Source organism: Cynocephalus volans, chromosome 2 (genome assembly GCF_027409185.1).
Source record: "Cynocephalus volans isolate mCynVol1 chromosome 2, mCynVol1.pri, whole genome shotgun sequence".
NCBI lineage: Eukaryota > Metazoa > Chordata > Mammalia > Dermoptera > Cynocephalidae > Cynocephalus > Cynocephalus volans.
The window spans coordinates 231,765,772-231,790,947 of record NC_084461.1 but is presented as its reverse complement, the minus strand read 5'-3'; the positions used below and the strand labels follow the sequence as shown (position 1 = coordinate 231,790,947).

At 41.2% G+C, this 25,176-nt stretch overlaps 1 protein-coding gene across 4 annotated transcripts in view; it reads left to right on the top strand.

Moving 5' to 3' along the window:
* The window catches only part of NRG3 (neuregulin 3), a 1,080,861-nt gene that overhangs the window by 403,890 nt on the left and 651,795 nt on the right, over positions 1–25,176 (top strand). The gene's annotated exons all lie outside the window — the stretch shown is intronic.

The following is a 25,176-nucleotide window of genomic DNA, read 5'->3' as shown; positions in this document are numbered from 1 at the left end:
TTAGTAAGAGCTAGTATTACTAAAGTTAGGAAGTGAGGCTTAGAACCCTTTTAGGCATTAACATCTTGTTCTATGTGATGAGCTCATTGGAAGAAAGACCCTGGGCTAAGGGAGAACATACAGGCCGCGTAATATGGGAAACAGACTAGAGCTAAGCGGAGTGTCAGATTATTATGATCACAGAAGCAAAATTAGAGTGGGGACAGGACATGGACTAGAAGCCCAGACTGTGGCCTGAGCAACACAGATAAGACTGGAGGAAGCTACAAGGGCCAGGTGGACGCCCTCGGCTTCCTGCAGGTACCCCTGACCCCATTCCCGGCTTGCCTGAGGGCAAGTCTGCCTCAGTAATAGATGGAGCTGGGCTTCCGCTTTGAAAATCATGGGGTTAGGATTTAAAAAGTCTGAGAAAGCAGGGATTAAAAACATTCTTCCTTGCCTTCTATCTACCTTTCTCATTAACATGAATTTGCCTCACTATTGCACTGGTCTTATAGGCAATAAAACCAGAGTTTACCTTGGAACAGGCAGTGATATGAGTAATCATGGAGGCGTAGGGACCCTTACCTGCCTGATCTCAAAGCAGTGACGCCTCAGCTGTAACTGCAAACCACGCGCAGCTGCCTAGAGTGCCTTTCTCTGTGTTCACATGATGGCTGAAATCTACCAGATATGTTCTCTTACGTAGATTAACATATATGACATGCAAACCATCCTATGGTATATATTGGTCAATTAAGGCTGTCATAGAAAAATAACAGATTGTGTGGCTTAAACAACAGAAATATATTTTCTCACTGTTCTAAAGCTGAAGGTTCAAAATCAAGGCGTCGATAGGTTTGGTTTCTCTGATGGCCTCTCTCCTTGGCTTACACTCAACAGCCTCCTCTCTGAGTCCTCTGTGTCCATTTCTCTATGCACATGTGCTCCTGGTGCCTCTTCCTCCTCTAATGAGGACACCAGTCCCGTTAGATTAGGGATATATTTTTATGATCTCATTTAACCTTAGTTACCTCCTTAAAGGCTCTGTCTCCAAAAAACGCATTAGGGGTGCAACTTATGATTTTTGGGGGGACACAATGTGGTAGATAACAGCATCTGTCTCCTGAACAAAAATCCCATATGCCTGGTTTTGCAGAAGCCAGCATTCTGGCTCACAGGTTCATGAAGAGGACATTTGTAGAAAGAGAAGGAATAGTATCTTCACTGGTATTTTAGACTAGGATTCTGTTTGTATGTCTTTTATGTGTGTGTCCTCAGAGGGTGAGAACTTAAACCAAACCCCTCAGTGAGTAGACTAGTATTCTAGACTCAGCAGTTGAATCCTAGGTTTTTACCGATTTGTTGTCTAAATTGTCTCCAATCCATGCATATTGAGAAATAGGGTTTACAGGCCTTTGCTCCTGTGGGCTCTGGTCAAGTCCATAAACGGTTTGAGAAAGGATTGCTCAATTTCTGTTTGCCTCGCCATGAACAGGGGTTGGGGTCCTGTAACTGGCTTGGAGTAATTTCAGGATGCTGGAGCACCTCCAGTCACATCTTGTTGTCACATAGACCCTCCATAGTGCCTGGCACATAATCACTCAGTGAAATCATTTCAATAAATAACACTGATTCAAGTGCCCATGCCGCAGGTAAACACGCGAGAGCATACCAGAAGTTAATAGGCCAGGAGTTCAAAGTTTGAATGTGTTTATCCCTGCAGATTGCTTCATCAATGCCTATTTTTGGAATTCCATAGATCCTGTTATTGGCACTCTCTTGCAGTGCTTTTTTTGTAACTGACCACTTTTAAAAAATTAAAGCAAGTTCATGCAGACTACACATTTGAGCAATTTTCTGCATCCTCTTTTAGCCTCCAGAATCACAGGTACGATGGAGAATGAAAGATAAAACAAGCGGACAGCTGATGGCTGTGCAGTCCCAGAGACGGCTGCTCCATGGGCATGGAAGGGAGCGTCAGCTCTTTCCATTTTTGCTGAGATATTTCTAGAGAGGCTTCTTTTCTTCTCGGCTGGAGCCTGGGTGCTATTTTATTGAGAAGCTTCATTCTCTATAAAACAAATTTTATTTTTTTATTTAAAAGAGTTATTCCTGTGTAAGAAGAACTTAGTTAATTCTGTATCCATCATGCTGTCTTATAAAAGTCTTGGCTTTTCTAGGAATTTGCTTAATTAATATTGATATTGCAATTTTTTTCTTTCTTTTTTCTCAATAACCTACCATGAAGGCAAGTGATGGCTTAGTTTAGTTTTGTTTTGTTTAAATAAGAATGATTTGAAACTACATTACAGGGGCACATTACTAGTTTCGGACAGATTGAAATAGAGGACATCCTGAATAGGGGTTAAAGAGTACACAACGTATATGTCTAAAGCAAAGGCAAGACCATTTTAAAATCTGTCATATCAAGAGAGATGCTAAAAAATAAGACTAAATTTATTGATAACGTAGGATAATCTGTCTTATTCCTTCACAGTAACTCCTCAGGTACATGATATTTCTGGCTCCAAAACCAATCGTCCTTTCACCTTGGCAATGTCACTTAGATCTTCCAAATCTTTCCTTGCATGTCACCTGGTAGAAAGACTCCTGGAACACAAGACTGCTAGGCATGGAGCCTCACTATGGTCAACACGTCCCAGGAAGCTGGAGATCTGTTTTCCTGGCTTCTGGCCTGTGCTCCCTGGGCCTCTAGCGCTATGGACCACGGTCTCCAAGCAAGGGTGTCCATCCTGACCCACACCTAGCCTCTGGAGTCTCCCTGAGGTACAGATTCCTCAGGGAAACTGACCATTTATTGTCTTTATCCCTCTTCCCTGTTGACTTTTCATTACAGCAATGAAAGTTTTTTGCCATAAATATTTTTCATATATTAGATTACTTTCTAAATATACATTTATAGTGAAAAATACTTTAATAAGAAAGCCCAGTTATGACACCATTGTTATGGATATTATTTCCCTGGACTAAAACATTAAAAAATATATACATATGGGCCGGCCCGTGGCTCACTCAGGAGAGTGTGGTGCTGATAACACCAAGGCCACAGGTTCGGATCCCATATAGGGATGGCCGGTTGCTCACTGGGTGAGCGTGGTGCTGACAACACCAAGTCAAGGGTTAAGATCCCCTTACTGGTCATCTTTAAAAGAAAAAAAATAAATAAAGATAGATAGATAGATAGATAGATAGATAGATAGATAGATAGATAGATGTACACACACACACACTATATATATATTCTTAAGAGTAAATGGTATGTATAACAGAAACATTTTGAAAAAAAATTGAAAATTCTGGACAAATTAAAAGAGGAAGGTCAGTAACAACTAGTTTTGTAACCCTGTGAATATTCATAACCAGTAAAAATAAATAAATAAAATTTAAAAAGAGGAAGGTTGTGAAAAAATCATATTTAGTTATGTAACCTTTATATTATGGTTACTTTTAAAATATTTTTTAGTCATTTTTGCTATAATTCTCTTATGTTTTCCACAGTCATAATTACATAATACACTTATATTTTTATTTTTTATTCGTTTAACATTATATTATAATTAGGTTTATAATCTGGTTAACAGATGCTTCATAAACACCGTGTTTTATAATTGCATAAAATCCCACTGTGTGGCTTCAGTATAATTTACTTAACCATTCTATTATTGGAAAATGTGTGTGGTTTTAATGTTTCCATTCATATAGATAATATGGCAATACAAATCTTTGGGTAATTTTTTTTTTTTTTCCATATTTAGGATAGTTTTCTTCTGACAGACTTCATGAGGAAGTACTAGGTCAAAATTTAGAAACATTTTTAAGCCATTTGATAAACGTTTTTTATTCCAGACTGGCGACCTATCTGGTGTCCACTCACTGCCACCACATCCTTGGCTGGGTGCAAGTTGTCCATGTGGCTTCCTAAGTAGTCAATGTACATATGCACCAAGTTAACATTTGAGGTATAAATAACATACATTGAGGCTATTAGCATAATTTATATTTCTCTCAAAATGGCATTGTTGATGACCTCAAGCAGGTGTGATTGAGGGAATTATTCTGCTGCTTACTCCTCTATATAACGTCCCGGTTTGGCCATCCGCTGGTCCAATCTGTGTTTTCTACCGAACAACATCCTGAGCTTGTCTCTGGCTTCCTGGTTTTCGTATTTACTGCAGAGAAATCTCATTATCTGCAATGATGGGTCTTGTAGAATAGCATCTTCATCAGCGATGTTCTATGGCTTGAGAACTGGGCCCGTCTCTACTGCTGACCTGAGGATTCAGCTCGGACCCCAGGCAGACCTGGCAAAACCCCTGCTCCCACTGCCTGTGCCCAGGAGTACCTGCTGGACCCGGTCACTCTTTGCCCATACTTCAGTCTTCACCGTCTTTCCCTCCTGTCTCGTGTCTCCTTCACTGTTACTTATGTGAGCAGAAGTGACTTTATAGCCTCCCCGGGCTTTTCTTGGAAAAGAAATTATTTCCAGGTTCAATGCTATTTTTCTAGCCTCTGAATTGTGTAAAAGGCTTTGGTTCTCTGATAATTTTCTGGACCACGTGATTAACATTTCCTGATGCTGTAGACCCATGAGTTTCACTTTAAATTAACATTTCCTAAACTGTGCTTCTGTGGAACTGAAATTTCAATGGGAGCCAAGAACAAAGGTTTCCATGGTCAAATAAGCTGTGAAACCTGCTTCCTAAATGCCCCTCTTGAAATCTCCTCTTGAAGATTTGCAGTTCACCTTACCATATCCGAAGCTTTAGAGACATCAGGAAAAAATTTTAAAAACATGTTTTTAGCTAGTCATACCCAGTGAAGACCTATTTTTTTCTCTCTATTTTTTGTGCTGACCTAGAGTCATTTTTCCTTAAAACATATTTGGAAAAAGCTGCTTTGACCATACAATTTGTTTAGAATGTGGGCCATGGTTTCACATCAAGGGGAAGATGTGACTAACAATGAATGTCCCCCATTTTTGGAGTTGGACGGTGCACACATTGCTGTCAGCACTGTTAGAACCCCTTGAACATTTGGCAATTATAATGTTCATGCAGACGAAGCAAGCTGGACACCCGTGAACAGGAGCGGAGGCCCTGGCTGGGAGCTCCACACTGCTCTGCAGGCAGCCAGTGTGCACCTAACACAGAGAAGGGCACAGCTTTATGGGCTGTTGTTTGCCCACTGGTCAGGATGCTCGAGTTAGATTTATCAGAACAATGTGCCCATAAAGTTGTCTGTCACCCAAAGGGAATCACAAGGACACCTGGAGTACGAGGGAGGGATCATTGATTTCTTTGGAACCACACTGCTCGTACTTTCACAGCTGGGGAACTGCCTTGCTGTGAAATAGAATTTCAGTTGGATGCAAAATTAATCAGCTTTCCCAGCTCTAATTTTTGACTAAGACACTGTGTCAGTGTGCTTGGTACACGCTGTGTGTGAGCCCGGAAGCCTATGCCTCACATTTGTGTAGCATCGTGACACCACCAACTGCCTGTCAAATGCCATGGGGAACACGGGCGCTGTGTTTCTCTTCTGCCACATTGGCTCTTCCTCCCAGCTTAAATCCAGGGATGACCTTTCACAGGTTAGCATATCTGGGAGGGATGTTGGTGGCTGTTTAATCCAACCCTCTGCTCCTTGGAAGGAATCCCTTCCTGACACCCGTGGTCAGTGGCCAGTCCAACCTGTGTTTATGCACCTTCAATGATGGGGAATTCACCACCTTACAAGGCAGCCTGTGGTTAGATTTTTAGATTTTTGCATCAGATCCAGATTTTGTGGAAATAGTCTTTTCCTGGATAAACCAAAAAAAGTCAGAGTCCATGTTGTCTCATCTCTATACTGGCATGGGATGAATATCACAGGGACTATCAGTCACTTTTCTTATCTTTGATGGCTCTGATGTGACCCATTTGTGATATTTTAGTCTCAAATGCTTGGGAAGGCCATATATAGAAAAAGAAAGTGACTTTCCTGATCTGACACTATCTGCCAAATCCAATCTCTAGAGGCAATTAAATTAGAAGGATATGTATGTCGTCCCAAGAAACAGAATCAGGCAAACATAGGCGTTTATATCTTTACCCTCTCCCTAACAAAAAAAGAATGTTTTTCTACTCATGTAGGCAGTTGCACAGAAAGGATCAACAATCAGGTTTTCGAACATAATTTTTTTTTTTATTTTTCAAAATCCTACTTGCATAAGGGAAGCTACAAAAAAAACTTTCAGTTTTGCAGTGAAGTGTAATGGGGAGGACATTGTGTTTACTGATCGAGCTGTTCCTTTGTCTTTGTTTCTATATTAGTTTAGATGGTCTGTGGCAATTGGGGAAAAAGGATTAGGGACACATGGCCCCTTCTTTCAAGGAGCTCATGATCTCCCAGGTGGGAGGAAGGAATGACACACACACCCCAAAATAGCTGGCATCCAGGGCAGCGAGTGATGCATGTTATAATAAGAACAGTTGCAAAACGCTGACGAAACAGGCAAGAGGTCAAGGTTAATGCCAGGTGGGAGTGGGGCAGAGTGCACGGCTGAGCTGGCTCTAAGCCCTGTGTGGGAAAGTGGATGGGATTCAGACGGCAGCGATTAGAGAGAGACAATCGCTACAGAGAGGTTTTTTCCTAGAACATTCCTCAGTATGGAAGGCGGGGGCTTCCCAAACTCTGTATTCACTATTCTTCATGAACATTCTCTCTTGTAGTGTGTCTGATCACTGTATCCACGGCTAAGCTTTTGGAGATCTGTGTGTTTATTTTGTTGGTGGGATTGTTTTAAAGAAATTTGAGTTCCTGTGGTCTTCTCACACCTGCTCGGAATACCTACAAGTAGTTCTTCCTGGTTTTGCATTTTCCCCCTGCCTTGACTCTTAATTTGGGGTGGGGTCTCAGTCTATCCATTCTTTTCCTTTGTGGAACAAAGTCTGACCCTGGCCAGGGTGGAGGAGAAAGAAAACAACAATACACTGCTGGATGGCTCCAAGCTTCCCGCAATGAAACACAGGGAGAGAGAAAGGGGACAAAAAGGAAGGACCTTTCAATCTGCCAAGTGCAAGCAAAAGCTCCTCCACGTAAGGACGTGCAAATAAGGCCGATGGACTCTCAGGAGGGACATTCTCCATGGGCATTTACGTTCATTCATTATTCTTTCTCCAGAGCATGGAAGGAATACATGCTGTGTATTAGGATTTGCTCTTTCAAAGTCCACAGTCTGGTGAAGGGGAGAGAAACGTGTAAACTAGCATTTACAATGCAGCGCGATAAGCGCTATGGCAAAGGGAATGTGAAATGCTATGTCTTTGAGGGCAGATAAGAAAGGCTGCAAATAATAGCTTGAGAAGGTTATGCCTGAGTTGAGTGAGAATTAGGTGGGCAAAGGAGGGTATTTTAGAAAAGTAACTACAAATATGAGTGAGTGATTTTGTAAAGAAAATCACACATTTATTTGCCATAATTAGGTTTACTTTGCAGTTAATTACACTGGGCAATCTTGGGGATATGTAAGTGTTTGCTAACATACTTAATATGAGATGGACAAGAATAACACGGATACATAAGTGTGTGCTGCAAAACTGACGGAGAGGTGTCTGTGTTTGTATCATGATAATTATCCAATTTCACTAGATCCTGGAAATTTTATAGTTATCTAATGGAATAATATGCATCTCTCCTAGAAATCGTACTAAAATTAATTCAAACATACTTTATATTAAAGAATAATTTTGGAAGGACTACCAACAAATCTAACAAAGAGATTATATCACAGCTCTGAAGAGGGGCCAGCATTAATTGAACACACACTATGTGTTTTTACATAGCAATAGTTTATTTAACCCTTATAAAAATTTAGCTGATATTACTGGCAAGCTGCCCATATTTCATTTTTCATTTTCTCCTTCTCCAACTGAATTCCAATTTTGTTCTAATGATCAGTCCACCTTCCTTCACATGGCCATATATGTGCTCCACTAAGCCACTCAGAGGAGCTAGCCCCCATGCTGGAGACGGGTTGAGAGGTGGCCATGCATCGAAGTCTTTTTAATGAACATCAGTGTGATGTCAGATATGAACGTAGAATTGTGGCAGCTACCCGGGAAAAGGAACCGAGCCTAAGGATAAAGCCGGTGATGGCATATCAGAAAGACTCCTGGGTTTCTGGGGATCCAGTTAAGCACTGAATTAGACAGCCCAGGAACCACTTCTTGTTAAGTGAGATAATGTTATTTTCCTTCTGCTTTAAGCTATTTTGAGTTACATTTTCTGAACTCTCAGCCAAAATCATTCTAATTGACACAGGTAGGGACTGTTGTTATCCCCATTATACAGATAAGGAAACTGAGGATTGAAGAGGTTAAGTAACATCCCAGATCACATAGCTAGTTAAATATCAAAAGCAAGATCAAATTCAAGTCTTCATCCAAACCTAGTGCTTAATTTTTGGCTACACCTCTCTCAGATATGTATATGTATTTGAAATATGTAATACTGAGGCACTGACATCAATCCCAAACATTTCTAATAGTTCTAATATGTAATCTATAAGAAAGCCACCATCCCCAATTTCTCTTATCAGTGGTTGGCAAACTTTGTAAAGGATCAGATGATAAATATTTTAGGCTTTGGGGGCATGTGGTCTCTGTCATAACTGCTCAATTCATTGTAGTTCAAAAGCAGCCGTAGACAAAACTTTAATTGTGAAAACAAGTGGTGGTACAGATTCGGTGCATGTATCATAGTTTACTTACTCCTCTTCTAGATGAACTAGATCTGATTCTTGCTGAAGAGCTCACCAACTGGGGGTGGGGGAGGTAAAGATGCAATTTTCTAGATATGTACAAGAAAAGACATGCAATGTCAGTGTGGAAAGGGACAGAGAATCCACCCCTTTGCCAGATTTTATGGTGTCAAAGAGTGACTGTGTTTCTATTTTGTAGTGTGTGGACTGGGAAACAGCTTAAGCCAATGTAAACAGAGGTCTATCTCATGACTTCCACCACTGGAAAGGCAAAATTTGGAGGGCTGCCGAACTATTATCTGTACCTTACTTGGAATTTCTGCTAAAAATTCCAAATTTTTTCAGCAATACCTTTTAAAAACCACCATTTTCTCTAATACTTAAATTATTCAGTGACCCACAAACACTTTAACACATAGCTGCTCTTTCTCCAAATGGAGAGGTAAGGGTCGCAAAGGAACAGATGATTATAGCTAATGGATTTCAGCTTTAATTGCTTTCCAGCAGTCAAGAGAATGGACCCATTTTCTCAAGACAACATTTGTTCTGAAAGAAACGGTCTGGGGGTAAAATTTCATCAGTAAGGCGAGGAGCGGTGGGAAAGTTCATGAAGAGTTTTCCTTTTTCTTTCTTCTCAGAGGATTTGCAAATGTGTAGCATTACGTTGACCACGACTTTTACGCAGAATTTAAAATACTGAACCATATTTATTACCTTTTACCTCTTCCTAAACGGAAAACATAAAAGAGAGTTTGCAGAAGACTGAGGTTGAAAGCTAGGAAATGAAAGTTTTCACTCTTCCTCTCAGCCTCTGGCAACACCTGTCTACTTTCTGTCTTTGTATGTGCCTCTACTGTACGTTTTGTATAAATGGAATTAAATAACATGTAGCCTTAAGGTTCATCGATACTGTAGCATGTGTCAGTGATTTGTTACTTTTATTGGTGAATAATATACCACCTTTTTTTTTACCCATTTATCAGTTGAAAGACAATTGAGTTGCTTTCACCTTTCGGCTATTATGAATAATACTTCTATGAGCATTCATACATAAGTAAGTATGAACATTTGTTTTTATGAACATTTGTTTTCAATTCTGTTGGATGAAAAGGGGAATTGCTGGGTTATATGGTAACTGTTCAACATTTTGAGGAATTATTAAACTGCAGCGATACCATTTTACTTTCCCACCCGCAGGGCATGAGGTTTTTAATTTCTTCACATTCTCGCCAATGCTGGCTATTGTTCATTCTCGTGGGTGTGAAGTGGTATTTCATTGTGGTCTTTGATTTCCACTTAAAGACTAACGATTTTGAACATCTTTTCCTGCATTTATTGGACATGTGTATATATTCTTTGGAGAAATGTCTATTCAAGTGGAAAGGAAAGTTGTAAAGTACAAAAGATGTAAGATAAAATAACACTTACTAGAAGTCTGTAATGCATTGGGCCCTCTTAACTTATGAAAATAAATAATAAGTAATATTTCCAACCACATTTTATGGGTAAGATCCAGAGAAATTAAGAACTTGCTCAGAAACAAGTGGACATGTTTGAGCCAAGAGTCAAACAAGATCCACAGACCTTTCCTTTGTGCCATGTATATGCTAATGCATCCATTTCTTGTCTACATGTTCACAGATTAGTGAGACAACCGTGACTGGATGAAGCATAATCAGTCCCTCTCCTCTCTGGCAAAAACAAAATAATTAAAACATTAAAAACTTTTTAGAAATAATGCAGAAAAGTCTGAATTTTCTTCCTGAAATCAATGTGACAGCAAACTCATAGGCTGTGCACTTATGACATCTTCACATATTTTTGGTGATGGGTGGGGGCATCTCCCACTTTCCTGATCTAATGTATTTATTAGCAAATGGAAAATCATGAGCTGCTCTATCAAGGGTTTCTTTATATTTTAAAATGGTGTAGTCACATCCAGTGTCTCCAAACAAGTGCTTAGAGGTCAGCAAGCGCTGGGTGATATATTTACTGTAACAAATACAACTGGTAGTTCTTGGGAGGGAGCCACATGCCTTATTATCTCTGAACTGATTCCCTCACTTCCACTCCAGCAACCAGTACAGTACTCAACAGTCATAGTGGAAACTCAATAATAGGTTGTTACATAAACAAATGACTTTAATTGGCATCGTACAGGAACATGGCAGAATAAGACAGGCAGTGGATGCTTCACGTGCCAACTTATTTATTAAAAAGGAAAGAAGTGGTTGGTGTCAACTACCGTACAAGTCCTACTTCCATGAGTGCCCCCTATTCTCATTTAGGCTTCAGGAAACCCTTGAGATATATCCATTTATTCATGTTTTAAAATGCCAGTAAGTAGCAAAGTTGAAATGCAGACCCAGATCTGCTCAAGTACATTACAAAGCATTAAGTTAGATATTTAGAGTAAGGTGTACTTAATTCTACATTTTGAGGTCAAAACACAGAATCCGGATGTGATACCAAAAATACAAGCCTTTTCACTTTTGTTTGAGATGAGACCCACACACTGCCGCTGAGGAAATGAACAGGAGGTGCAGAGGATGAGACTTTGTAAGTGAAATGAATGACCTGGAGGGTACTTGGTGTGAGATTTGGAGGGAGAACAACCTAATTGCCTATCCCTGAAACCTGGGTGTTGTCAAAATGGTAATGCCTTAGTGACTGAATGAATTCTAGATTGTCTGTTTTAAACACATGTGGCATTTTAGGAGTTTGTTGTTATTGATTTCTTGTATTTTCAGTTAACAGTTTTCTTTTCTTTCTTTCTTTTTTTTTTTCTTTTTAAGTTTGCACATGTTCCAGTTCAAGTCTCTTAAGCTTCCAAGAGCTCTTCTGGCTTCCAGTATCAGTATTTCTGGTGTCCCTTCAGTCTGCGTGGTCCTTAACACTTTGGTTTTGTGCTTGTACTTCCTCTCCTCGCGTGCTGTGATGTCTAGCAAGTCGTCGCCTTTCCACCTGATTTAGCATTTCTCTGTCTTCTATTGTGCGTCATGCAATATGTAGGTAGTGTGGGGGCTGGGGGTACAAGACAGCTTGCAGACATAGTCCTTGTCCTTGAACAACTACCTGCTAGTCTTTTATGTCATTTTTATAATTTTTGCCGTCAGCCAGACTGAGTACTCCCTAAAGTCTCTTTGTTAGTCTCTTCAGGAAATTCCTTTGATTGACTTTTCTTCACATCCTGGTTTATAGACAAGATATCAAGAAGCGGGGGTGAGGTTTAGTGTTAGTCTGATTATAATCTCATTATCTCAATTTATCCCAAATGGGCACACAATAGAAGTAAAAACGTGTTTCTTATGCAAAGGCAGTATTAAGATAACTCTTGTTCCCACCTCAACTCACTCCCCAAGCTCTTCTTACATAGAAATGCAAAGCTGCCATGCCACTACTGACAAAACTGCCTTCTCTTAAAATTTTCTCTACTTCTGCCATGACACGTAACAGCAAATGTTTAAGCAGAAGTTCAAACTAGGCCTCTGTAGCTGCAATGTCCCTGCCTTCTCCATGCACCATAGGAAGAAGGAAGTGTTTGCACTTACTAACACTAAAAGAAAGGATCTAAGATTACGACCTAAGATTATTAAGGGAAAATATAAGATTTTAAATAATCAGTGTGAGTCCTGCTCATTTTTATGAAGTGATTTGGAGAATCATGTCAATGTTTAGACATTATTTTCAAACCATAATAGAATGAAAAGGAAATCTGAAAGAGAGAGTAATAGAAGTTTCCAGCATCAAGCACTGTATTTTATTTTTGTACCCACCTATTGGAAGACTGGCCCGAAAGTGCGAATCTTACTTGTTGGGAAGGCTCATCTCGCAACGACCAGGAGATAGAGATTGTTGCAATCAAGCAAGAGGTTTTTTTATTCCAGCATGTTGGGGTCGCTCCGTCTTCAGGACAGAAGCGGCCCCGAGCCCTTAACACAGGCGCTTTTTATACAGTTTTTAGACAGACTTTGGCAACAGGATAAGTTGTAAATAGCTTATTGGTCATCTGAGGCGACCTTTAAATTCATGGGTAGCTTTTTGGCGGGTTGACACGCTAACAAGGAACAGTGTATTGCTTAATCGTCTTCCCCTCTGGGTCAGACCCGGTGGCCCCTAGATAAGGAACTGGTCAGTCCTTCCTGGAACTGGGTGTACTTTCGGTGGTTGCTCCCTTCCTGGAATCTACCATGCCTGGGCCCGCCTTGACTATGCTTATCCTCTACATGACCCCTTAGAAGCTGCCTTACTTAAAATGGCTGATGTACTTAAAATGGTGCTAATTATGTTCCCCGTCACAAGCAAGCAGTAGTACAGAAGCAAATCACGTATGTTAGAGTAATAAAATTTCCTTTACACTATCTTCCCCCAATACCTACCTCACACAGTGTTTCAGCACATGCTCACAAAAATTGGTATGGGGTGGATGGGGGAAAGATGAATTACTGAAAAATAGGGCCTCCTATTTGCTCTTCTGTTTACTTACACTACAGTGACTAATAGAGGGTTTGGCAAGGAGAGGCTCAAATATATGTTCCTTAAAAGAGTCCAAAACTCAGCACAGGTGGAACTGCAGAATGTTTAAAAGTGCTCATCGGGGCCGAGCCCGTGGCGCACTCGGTAGAGTGCTGCGCTGGCAGCGCGGCGACGCTCCCGCCGCGGGTTCGGATCCTATATAGGACTGACCGGTGCACTCACTGGCTGAGTGCCGGTCACGAAAAAACGACAAAAAAAAATAAATAAATAAATAAATAAATAAAAAAAAAAAGTGCTCATCGTGGGAGCTGGGCTTCTCTGGTTACCTTTGCCTTCCCACTGACCAACCATGAAGTTCTAGGAATGTTGTGTGATCCATCCACACTTTGGTTTCTCTTCTATAAATGAATATACTATTTATATCTGAAGAATAGGCTTATTCCAAGCATTATTATCACATGTTGATTTCTAAAGTCTCTATTATCCCAAAGTTGTCTGGTTTATATTGCTAAAACTAAAAGTGCTAAAGACAGACTTAGGACATAAGAAAATCTGATATACAGCAGTGTGCTTCATTAATTGTATTGACTGTTAAGATGCATATTGTGATGATTTTATTCTAGTTAGTGAACATACACTTCTGTACACACCCTGGACATTGTCCCCACCATGCCACCCTGCATGCTCTTCTCAGGGTTCCCAAACCTCCTCAGTATTAATCCAGAAACCAAAGGGTTTACATCTGGCACCACAGGGGCCTCCAAGACTGTGCTTTATTTTTACAGATGCACAGATTTATTCAGATTAGTCTTGTCATTTTCATACTACTTATTAAATCTTTTGAGAATCACCTCTGCTCATGTTTTACACACAAGAAATTTGAATACAGGAGAAAATTTGTGAATAAGCAAACCTATAAATGAACTGCTTATTTTTCACATGGAACCCATGAATATCAAAAAGAAAAACCGTGATTATTAGTCAGCCTCAAGTACATTCACATAAATGTTGATATATTGTTCATCACTTATCTTAAAAAACATCATGATTGACATGGACCTACAAGGTGGTTTTTACTGTATCGTGCTGAAGGTTTGTGTGCTTGTGATGTTGACATAATCATTGTTGTTATAACCATTATGATACTCATTCACTCAAAAAGCATTCAAGAAGCGCGTACAATGCGTCAGGCCCTGGGATAATTTATGGGGATAGAGATGGCTTTGCCAGATTTCCAGGAACTCATAATCTAGTTTAGAAAGAGGGTGGAAAACAAACCTGTGAGCAGCTAAATTGCAATTCAGAATGATTACCACAGTACCAGAGATATGCTAATGCTCTGAATACTTACAGCTATTGTAACCTGAGGAGTTGAGGAAGACTTCAGTAGGAGCTTACATTTCACATAGATCTTAAGAAATTAGAAATTTTTGTCAAGAAGAGACCTATAGGGCCAACCCCGTGGCGCCCTCGGGAGAGTGCGGTGCTGGGAGCGCAGCAGAGCTCTCGCCGCGGGTTCGGATCCTATATAGGGATGGCCGGTGCGCTCACTGGCTGAGCGCGGTGCGGCCGGTCACAAAAAAGACAAAAAAAAAAAAAAAAGAAGAGACCTATAGTAGTGTATTGGAGGTAAAGCAACAGCATAGTTAAATTCACAGAGTATTAAAGAGGTCAGATGTGTTCTCCATTTGGCTTGTGTGGGGATTGCAGAGTGACCCAGAAAGTGTTTGTTAATCTTGTGCAATGAAGACACAGTGGAGTTTTAGGCACAGTTTGAAGAGAGCTCAAAGATGGTGCTGCTGAGGTGGGTGTGTCAACTTTTGATGAGTAGAAGCCAGTTGTGGGGTGCAGGGAGACCAGACAGGAGGCTCTTGCTACATATGCAAGGAACTTTCACTCACCGTATGTCACATAAAGTTACATCTGGGAAATAAAGATGTCCAGGGAATGAAAACACTGTCCGCAGGATGGATAGCCCTCCTATTTTGGAAGCCATTCTTACATCAGAAATGAAGTACCAATTAGAAATTTGCTTAGGGAACGTGGTTCCAGGAGAGCTGTGTACTTCAGGTCTGCATGGCATCTCATTACAGTTCCCCAGTGTATCTGACTGAGAGGACAGGCACAGACCTGAAGTCTGTTAGGTGAGGTTCCTCTGTGCTGGAAAAGCTTAAAAGGGTCCCACAAATACAGGCTTAGCACTTCGTTTTGGAGCTCAAGATCTGGCTAATAGCCTGCAAACAGCCATGTTCTTTCCTTAGCAGAAGGTATTGGAGTTTCTATGTACATGCTTCTGCTCATGTGTACATAAGGTAAAGCCTGGAAAACGGCCCCGCTGACAGCCAGACCAAAATGTTTACAAATGAGCGTACATCACACATGATATGCAACCAACGTACTTTGTTCCTTTGTTTAGAACCAAACAGAGACAGGGCCACTCTGCCGCCACAAACATGTCTAAGTATTCCCCTCTTCTGGCCACTATGAGTAAGTGACTGCTACTTCTGTGTCAATCACAAGTCCTACAATAGTCTTCCAGCATCCTGGATTTTTAAGCTACTCAGCCACCAAATTATCTCCACTTCTTTACAGCATCCAACACGTAATGTACCCCTGCATTCCTGAGGGTTAGCACATCTGTGCAATAGTCAACTCGCAGATCAAAATCCCTTGCCAGGCTGTTCTGTTAGAAGAAGTAAAGTCTGTGTATGTTAAAAAATCTCATCTACAATAGATAAAAATCTATAATTCAGGATTGGTGTGAAAATTTATGGAATAACAGTGGAGTAGCTGGTAATGGGCTAGTTACGAGGAATGCATATACTACGTGCGCATGCGCACACACACACACACACACACACACACACACACACACACACACACACACACACACACACACACACACACACAAACACACACACATTTGTGTTTTCCAGAAGCTTATGGTCTATGGGATAAACAGATGAGATGAAAATAATTAAGGTTATTATTTCTGGTAGCAAATCTGAGAATATCTGCCAGGGTGAGGCTCATTTTTGTTAGACTTTGATAAATCAACCCTTTGATAAATCAAGGCTGAGCTCCCCAGACCCACGTATTATTTGGGGCTCAAGGCTATAAGTAGCAGTCAAAATACCTCTGCTGGAAAGAATGAAAGACAAAGAGAAGAGAGTGGGGGGAGCAGAGCCTTGACCTAAATGGGGCAAGGCACCAGGAGAAGAAAGTTGCCACTTGGTGGTACAACCAAAGAGATTTTGTAGAGAACAGAAATATCTAATGGGAATTTATTTTTTGCTGAAGTTTTCTCTGTCTCATAATATGTGTCTGGATGAAATCTATAAATGGCTATGAGAGTGTGTGGGGTGCCGGGTGGCCCCTCTACAAAGACCTCAAGGGATATGGAGCATTCGACCAACCGTGGCCTGTGTACTGAAAATGGGTGGCCATTATTATGTACAAAATGAAGATGGAGAAATGGAGTGGGCTTGGAAGGATTTTGGTCTTCATCATAACAGCATTTTCCAGAAGGAAATGACCAATCATTCTGTGGGTTTTGTGCATATTGCGGTAACTTTTTTTAATATGGATAATTCATTTTAGGGTGGTAAGCATGCGTGGGCAAGCCTATAAGGAGTATTCCAGGTGAGATGAGCTGGGAAGAAATGGTAGATTCAAAAGATAGTTAGGAGGTAGGATCAGCAGTATTTGGTGATTGCACACATGGAGGATCCAGAGCAGGATGGCTGCTAGGTTTCTGGCCTTCACAGTAGAATCGTGGTGTCACGTTCGCCGAGACTGGGAATCCTGAAGAAAGAACAAGTCTGTTGGGCCGGCCCCGTGGCCCACTCAGGAGAGTGCAGCGCTGATAGCGCCAAGGCTGCGGGTTCGGATCCTATATAGGGATGGTGGGTGCGCTCACTGGCTGAGCGTGGTGCAGACCACACCGTGCCAAGGGCTGCGATCCCCTTACCCATCTAAATAAATAAATAACAGATCTGTTGAGGAAGAAAGAGCTACAGTTCAGTTTTCTACAAGTTAATTTTAAGGTGCCTTTTGGATGGCCACCAGGAGAGGAGAGGCAGACAGGCTGGAATTCAGAGAAACCTGTGGGCTGAAGGTGTAAATTTGAGAGTTTGGCTTGTACATGGTGACAGATAGGATCGCCCAGGGCAGCTGGTTCTGAGAGTTTAGGGTGAATGAGAGAGCTCGGAGAGCTTGCTAATGCAGCAGGGACCCACCTCCAGAGTTTCTGATGCAGTAGGTCTGCGCGGGTGCCCATGCATTAGCATTTCTAATACACTCATTTGGATGTGATTCTGATACTGCTGGTCTGAGGACCACACTGGGAATAGCACTCGCCTAGGGAATAAGTAAAAGTAAAAGAAAGAATAGAAATTAAAATGTAGCCTGTGGGAAGCAGTACAGTAGAGCAAGTTCAATTGCACTGGTCTGAGTCCAGAAGCTATCAGATAAGAGCCATGAGGCCTTGGGCCAATGATGTAAAACTCTTTAAGGCTTAATTTCTCCATTATAAAATAAGGATGATAAATAATAGCACAAATTCATAGTGTTATTTTAAGGTCAAAAAAGATAGCTAAAGGGAAACGATTAGCATTAGGAGTTATTTGAAGGCCGGTCATTAAGTAATCTGGCAGTTAAATATAGATAAGATGAGACTGATATGGCAAAAGCCAAAGAGCAAGAGGAAAATCAAGAATACATGATAACACGGAAACTAATAAGAGAAGGCTTTTTATGAAGGCAGGAGTGGTTAAAAGTGTCAGGTGCTTTTGAAAGAACCAACATAAGGAGAAGAAAAAAAAAATTAAGCACCTATTGGTATTAGAGATAGCTGGCAACATAGAATGTGCCATTTCAGTAGTGTGATGTGGGAGCAGAGATACTGTCTACGAAGCATGTAGGCAGAACCTAGTGCAAGCCAAGGGCTCCAGTGATGGTGGCTGCTGTTATTACTTGTATAATTGAAATCAGTTTGTATATGCATGTGTTTGCATGCAAGTAAAAGAGAATATATTCAGATTTAGGATAAACTCTGCAATTCCAAATAAACATATTATCATTGGAAAAGGTAGGTCCCATGTAGATTTAAATAAGTAGGAACAGAGTTTTTATTTTTTAATTTTTATTAGTACATATTTATGGGGTACAGAGTTGACTACCAGTGTTTATGTACAGTTTGAGATGATCAAATCAATATTACTAGCATTTGCAAACCATCAATCCAACAAAGTTTTATTGTCCAGGATATATAAGGAACTCAAACAACTTCACAATAAAGAAAAACAAAACAAAACAAAACAAAAAATGATCCAATTAAAAAATGTGCAAAGAACCTGAATAGACATTTTTCAAAGAAAGACATACAAATGGCCAACAGATACATGAAAAAATGCTCAACATTACTAATCATTAGGGAGATGCAAATGGAACAGAGCTTTTAAAAGCAAGATTTCAAACAGGAAGGCAGCAGGTATGTCATGCAAATTTAACAAGGGCCCTTCCTAAGTTTGCTGAGAGAATCAATTGCTCTGGGATACATCAAGAGCTGTCAGTTTTCACAGCAGCCCCACAACTCACTTGAACTTTTAAACTCCTTGCCCTACACTCCTCGTTTCTCCTCTGCCAGCAAAGTGAACAATTGTCTGTTCTCTGGCAGCGGGGAGAAAGCTATCTTTGCCTTTTGCCAGCTGAGAAATGGTTTGTTTCCCTTTCAAACACCACTGCATTCTTCCTGCAATTTTCTTTACCATTAAATATTTTATAACTCAGTCTCATGCCAGTGCTCCTTCCTGGGTGCCTGTTAAATGGCAGATTCAACAGGAAATTTTAATGTATGGCAGCAGGTTTCATTTACACTGTTCCCACAGAAGAGGCCGTTGGAGTAAAAAAAAATGTATTTCAATGGCTTCTGGCCTAGAAAGGTATTTTGCTAGTCCTAAAAGCTTTTAGATTGCATCACCAGATTGTTAACTTTTCTTAGGGAATTTTCATGTCATAAACTCAGTGGGAGAAGAAACAACTGATTGAGGAAACTAACATTTGCAAGCTAGGAATATGAAGAATGTATTTAAGGTCTATTCTGTACCTCCTGATTTACCTTCCTTTGGTGAACTCATCCTTCCCATCCAGAATTCCTTTTCCTGTGCCAATTAAATCACACATATTCAGACCTAGCCCCAATGCCAACTCTTTGGGAAGCCGTCAGAGAGAACTGTAGCCTGAATTAAGCTCTCCCTTTTCTCTGACTATCCACTGCAATTATTATCTGTAATAACCAGTTTAGTACTCTTGTCCCTGCAACCAAGCATGTGTTCCCAGAGTGTGCAGCATTGTGCTGGCAGCATAGAAACCTCCATAAGTAATATTCAGGTTTAACGCCGTACTTAAGGGGAAAACCAGTCATTGTTTTAATTCATTAATAAATTAACTTTCATTGCAAAATCTGCAGGGATTTCTGTCTTCCAGCCTTACGTTTTCTTCCCATTTTGCCTGTAATGAATTCACCATGACCACCTCCCACTGTGCGTTTAATTAGTGTAGTGATGGCTTACTATGTATGCTACATCATGTGGAAAAAATACAAAACTTAAAAGCAAAGCACTCCCCCTGACCTCCCTGGGGATAGAGACCAAAACTCATTAAAAACAACAAAAAAAAAGAAAACACATTAAACTACATATAACAAGTGCCAGATGAGTGGTCCGGATAATTGCCCAGCCGCTGTGGCCCCAAGTGATTGGATACTATTTCTCGTGCTTGGGCTGAGCCTTTGACCTTTGGTCATGGCTCCTTGAAGGCCCTTCCGTGGCTCCATCTCTGCTCCCCTTCAGCCTAACATTCCTTTATCCTTTATGCCTCTCTATTTTGGAAAATCTTTGCTATTTTTTTGTTTTGTTTTGTTTTCTCTTCCTTTGCCCTCCATGCTATGGAGTTGGTTTTTTGCCTCCTCTCCTTTACCTAAATTGTTTCAAAGATCTTCTGATTCTGGAGGTAGGGGCCAGGGGTGGTGGGGGTTGGGGGGTGCTGTTAGTTGGCCTCAACCCATCCTGTCCCCTTACCAGGTTCTTGACTCTGCCGCAGGAAAGAATTCAAGGACAGAGTCACAGTAGAAAGTGAGAACATGTTTAAAGTAACAGATAAGAAATCCAGGTTCCAAGGAGAGAGTGCAGCACAGCTCCAGAGACTAAGCAGGGCCCACATCAAGTTTAACACAAAAGCAAGAAAAACATACTTAAAGTTCAGTACAGAGTGCAGGCTGGCTCAAGACAGTGAGCAACCACTTGCTGAAAGTAAGTTAGATACAAAGATTTACACACCTCAGCCAGCAAAGTGCACATTGCCTCCAGGAAAGTGAGCAACCACCCCTTCTGCTGGGATTTGGCTTTCATAGTTTCTCTATCTAGTGAATATTCAATTAAGGGGGTCCTTCCCAGTTATATGCACCAGAATGTTCTGTGCTCTCTATTGAGCGTTCCCAGCCACTGGATTGTGTAAACCAGCACCCTGTTGTCTTATTTTCCCCAAGTTGGTGCTAAAAATAGGTCTAACTGGCCGGAGTAGCTTTCCTCCAGGGGAGCGCTCAGTGGAGGGGGCCTGAATCCTCGGGGAGTGGCTGGAAACCCAGAGGCATGTCCTGAAACCCAAGTCCTGGGAAACTGAGCACCTCGTCTATCATTCTCATGTGTTAACTTCTAAAACATTTATTAATTTCCCCAATTTTTTAAATAATGATAACACTTTTCAACATGAAAGTTTACAAAAATGCTCAAGTATAAAGAGATCATCCTTCGACAGACATCTGTTGTGTCCACTTCTGTGTCAAGCAGAAGACTGTAAGACCATGGATCAGAGATGTGAAAACCTGCTCGTCTCCCCAGGAACTCATGGTCCAGTCAGATGGAAAATTCACAAGCTGATGGGGGAGGAAGGAGTGATGTCTACTAATGAAGCACTTTCTAGAGTAAGGGAACATAGAAAAAGAGCCTTGAAAAACAAATTGGAATTCATGGGAATATTAGGCTCTTTTTCATTTACCTACCCAGACCTTCATTAATATGATTTTTTAAAGACAATTAATAGCCCTATAACAAATTTATCTACCAAATCACATTCCTAGAAACAAAAGTTTGATTGAGTACATGCTAATACAGTACCATATACTACAGACAGTTTTGTGTATTAGTATATTGGACTGTCTTAAAAGTGGTACAGGTTTTAAAAATATAAACAGGTTCCAAATTGTTGGATATGTTCACAATAAGAGGTCTTATTTCTGATTGCTAAGATAGTCCAAGGTTGCATAGGGCCATAACTTTTATAGTTTGGAGTTGGAGCTTATTCAAGATTTCATTTTCACAAATGTCCCATGTTTTCCTTTGGAACAAAATACTCAGCTGGATATATTAGAACATGCTGTGTTGCCTAAGTGCACAGAAAGAAAATAAGATGTAAACCTTATATTTGATTTTTATCTTATTTTTATTTATGTTCTACTTTATATGTTTTATAATATATCTTATATGTTAAAAATTAATGTATGTATGTGTATATATATATACACACACATACATGCACTTATAAAAAGATATACAAATTTTAAACAGTGTCATCCAAAATTATTACTGTCTCTTTGTTAGGCTATATTTGGTTGTAAGTAATAAGAAGACTGATGAACAGTGACTTAGACACAGTATGCTTATTATTTATTCAACAAAAGTGAAGGTAGGTGGTCTTAGAGTTAGTACAGCAGCCAAGTGATTTTCTTAAGGAACCTAGATTTTATTTTTATATTTCCATCCACATCTTCAGCATGATGAGTTTTCAGAGTAAAATTTCACCTCATGATAGATTTAACTTACCTTGCCCAATGCTTCTGTGATTCTAGGTGAGCAGTAGTATATGGATACTATATAGTAAAATGCTTAGGTAAATTCTAAGATCTCAAAACTATCAATAACTGTAGTTTAGGAGAGATCCAATCAAGATGGCAGAATAGACGGTCTGCAGCGTCACTCTCTCCCACAAATCAACCAATTTACAACTATAAAAATGTAACATCAGCCACGCTGGGGCCGCTGGAGCTCATGGGAAGAGGAGGAGAGACCTACGGAGTTCATGAAGGCAGAAGAAGCCACGATGAGAGAAAGAAAAAGCTGCTCTGAGCATTTCGGGCCACGGCTGCTTTAAGGCTGGAGCTGCTGAGCACATGGAGCAGGAGCCACAGTTGTGCCCTTCAGATGGAGTCACTTGGAGGCAGCAAGAGTGAAGAGGACCTTAGTGGATCCCAGAACAGCAAGACCACTAATAGGGTTCCTGTGGACCCACATAAGAGCAAGGAGCCAGAACAACTGAAAAAAGGGAGCCACCCAAAGGCCGGTGAGTCATCCCAAGGGACCAGCGCAGGGCCCGTCCCATGGGAAGTGTTTGGAGCATGGGCGGTGGGGGAGACAGGCCCACCAGGGAAACACTGGGACACAGCAAGGACAGCTGATCTGCCCCCAATCAGCACAGGACAACTCAGAGGAGACTGGTCAGGAATGCAGAATTGCATGGGGTGCAGTTTGATGAGAAACCTCAGGCTCAGATCAGAGATTCTACCGAACACAGATACACCGGGTGTCTGGAGAGCCGGAAGTACCTATAAGGTCAATCATTAAACCCTGAGCTGCACAAAAAGCCTTCCCTAAGGAAACAGCAGCAAAGTAGCAATTTAAACAACCACACAGCTCAAGTACCGGTTCCCACAGGAAGTTCCCCACATTAGAAGCAAAGGACAAAAGATTAGTTCTGGCCCAGGCACACCACCAGCACCTTGGGGCCTGACTGGGAACTGGAGGCTTGGATCTGGGGACTGGACCCCAATCCCACTTCCAGGCAAACTTCACCAGTGCGTCGGGGCCAGCCTGGGGACCTGAAGCATGGAGAAGAAGACTGGACCCCCCTCCCACAACCAGTTACACCACGCCAGCACCTTGGGGCCTGCCCAGGGACCCGAGGCAAGGAGAACGGGAATGTACCTCTCTCCCACAACCAGGCACACTGCGCCTGTACCTCGGGGCCCACCCAGGGACCTGGGACATGGAGAAGGGGAGTGGACCCCTCTCCCACAACCAGGCACACGGCGCCAGTGCCTTGGGCTCTGCCCAGGGACCAGAGGCATAGAGAAGGGGACCAAACACACCCCACAACCAGGCATACTGCCAGTGCCAAGGAGCATGCCAAAAACAGCACCTCCACGTGGGTGGCCCACCACAGCCACCACAATAACCATGGCTGCTGCAAAAGCGGCTAGACGCCACAGCCACCACACAGATGGTCTGACAACCACTGGAGTGCATTCACATAAGAAGGGTCACCGCAGAGACAAAGAAAAGAAGAGGATGTCTTTCCACAAAACCCATTTCAGAGTGACAGAAGAAGCATCTGCTCTATGATAATATTGGGGGACCTGATCACATCTCTCAGCATTGGACAGATCATCTAGGCAACAAGTTAACAGAGTAACCATTATTCTTTCAGAAGGAGAGAAGAAGTCTAGGCAATTAGAGGGGGGAGGGAGTGGGGGAAGGGGAGAGGTTGGACAAGGGGCAGAAAGAATAATTATGATTTGTAACAATATCTATGCTAGTAATACTGATTTAGTCAACATATCTCAATGTTCAACCCCACAAATATGTATAATCAATTTTGATTCAATAAATAAAATAAACTATTAAAAAATAACTGTAGTTTATTTATTTATAGTGTTATAGGCAGTCAGGCTTGGCTTAGCCTCTCGCACGAAACAAATGACTCAAAAATCCGAAAGTTGGTGTAAGGATTGGAAGATTTATTCAGATAACCAGCATCTGAGGGATGACCAGACTAAAATCATCCCACCTTCTGATGCCTGTTCTGGGGTTTATAAAGGGAAAGAGGCGGGAAGGTGAGGTAAGGGTTTTGATCTGCAGGCAAAAGTGGGAGGCTGGTCATGGGGTCAGTAGAGGGTTGAGTCAGATGTCAGGGTCCCATGATGGACTGGGTGCTTTGGCGTCATGGAGTCTGCAGTTGGTGGACTGGTCAGCTTTAAGCCCTTGATGTTATTTTGGGGTCATAATCCTTATCTTCAAGGGAGACCTCAATGACAATAACCTCAGTTAAACATCACTGGAACATAAAAATACCTGACTTAGACCTCTAGCTATTGTGGATGCAATTTTCCTTTAAGCAAGAAGGTGACTTAATAATCAGCAAGGGTGCTTTGTCTCTCTCTTGTATTTTCTCTGTTGCAATTGATTTAGGGAGGTAAGAGAAACAACAAAACTTAGTTTTAATTCTTAATTGGAGGTGCACAACATGTAAAGTAAATCAACATAAGAGGGCGTTGTAATGGAAACTAAACAGAAATAAACCTTTCAAAAGAATCCTTTTGGAGCATGATTTCATCTCAGGGCAGTTTTAGCCAAACGTTCAGTTTCTTATTTCCTCTACTAACCTCAGGAATTGATGATTATCAGTTTCTAAATTAATGACTAACTGAAATTTTCTGCTTGGTCTTAGTTAACCCAAAGATGGGCGTTCTCTGGCTAAGGTCCTTCTCAGTGGGAGGATCAAACCAAACATTCTATTATTGTTTATTATATTAAATTATTAAAATGATTTAATAACGATGTTTTGTTTGAATCCTATCAAGTCATTGTGAAGGATAAGCATGCATATTTTAAATTAATTTTGGGATTCGCTAAGCTGTGGAAATAGAAAACCTCAGTATGTGTTAAGCCTGACATCTCTGAGCTCTTCCACTCTGGACTTTCGCAGAGCCGTTTACTTGGGTCTCTGATCCTCTGTAATGTGCTTATAGAGGATAATATGGTGGGGAAAGCAGTTGGTAGAATGGGGTGGTAACCACTGGAGACAGCAGTTGTCAGATGGAAATTAATTGATTGTAATTGCTTTGC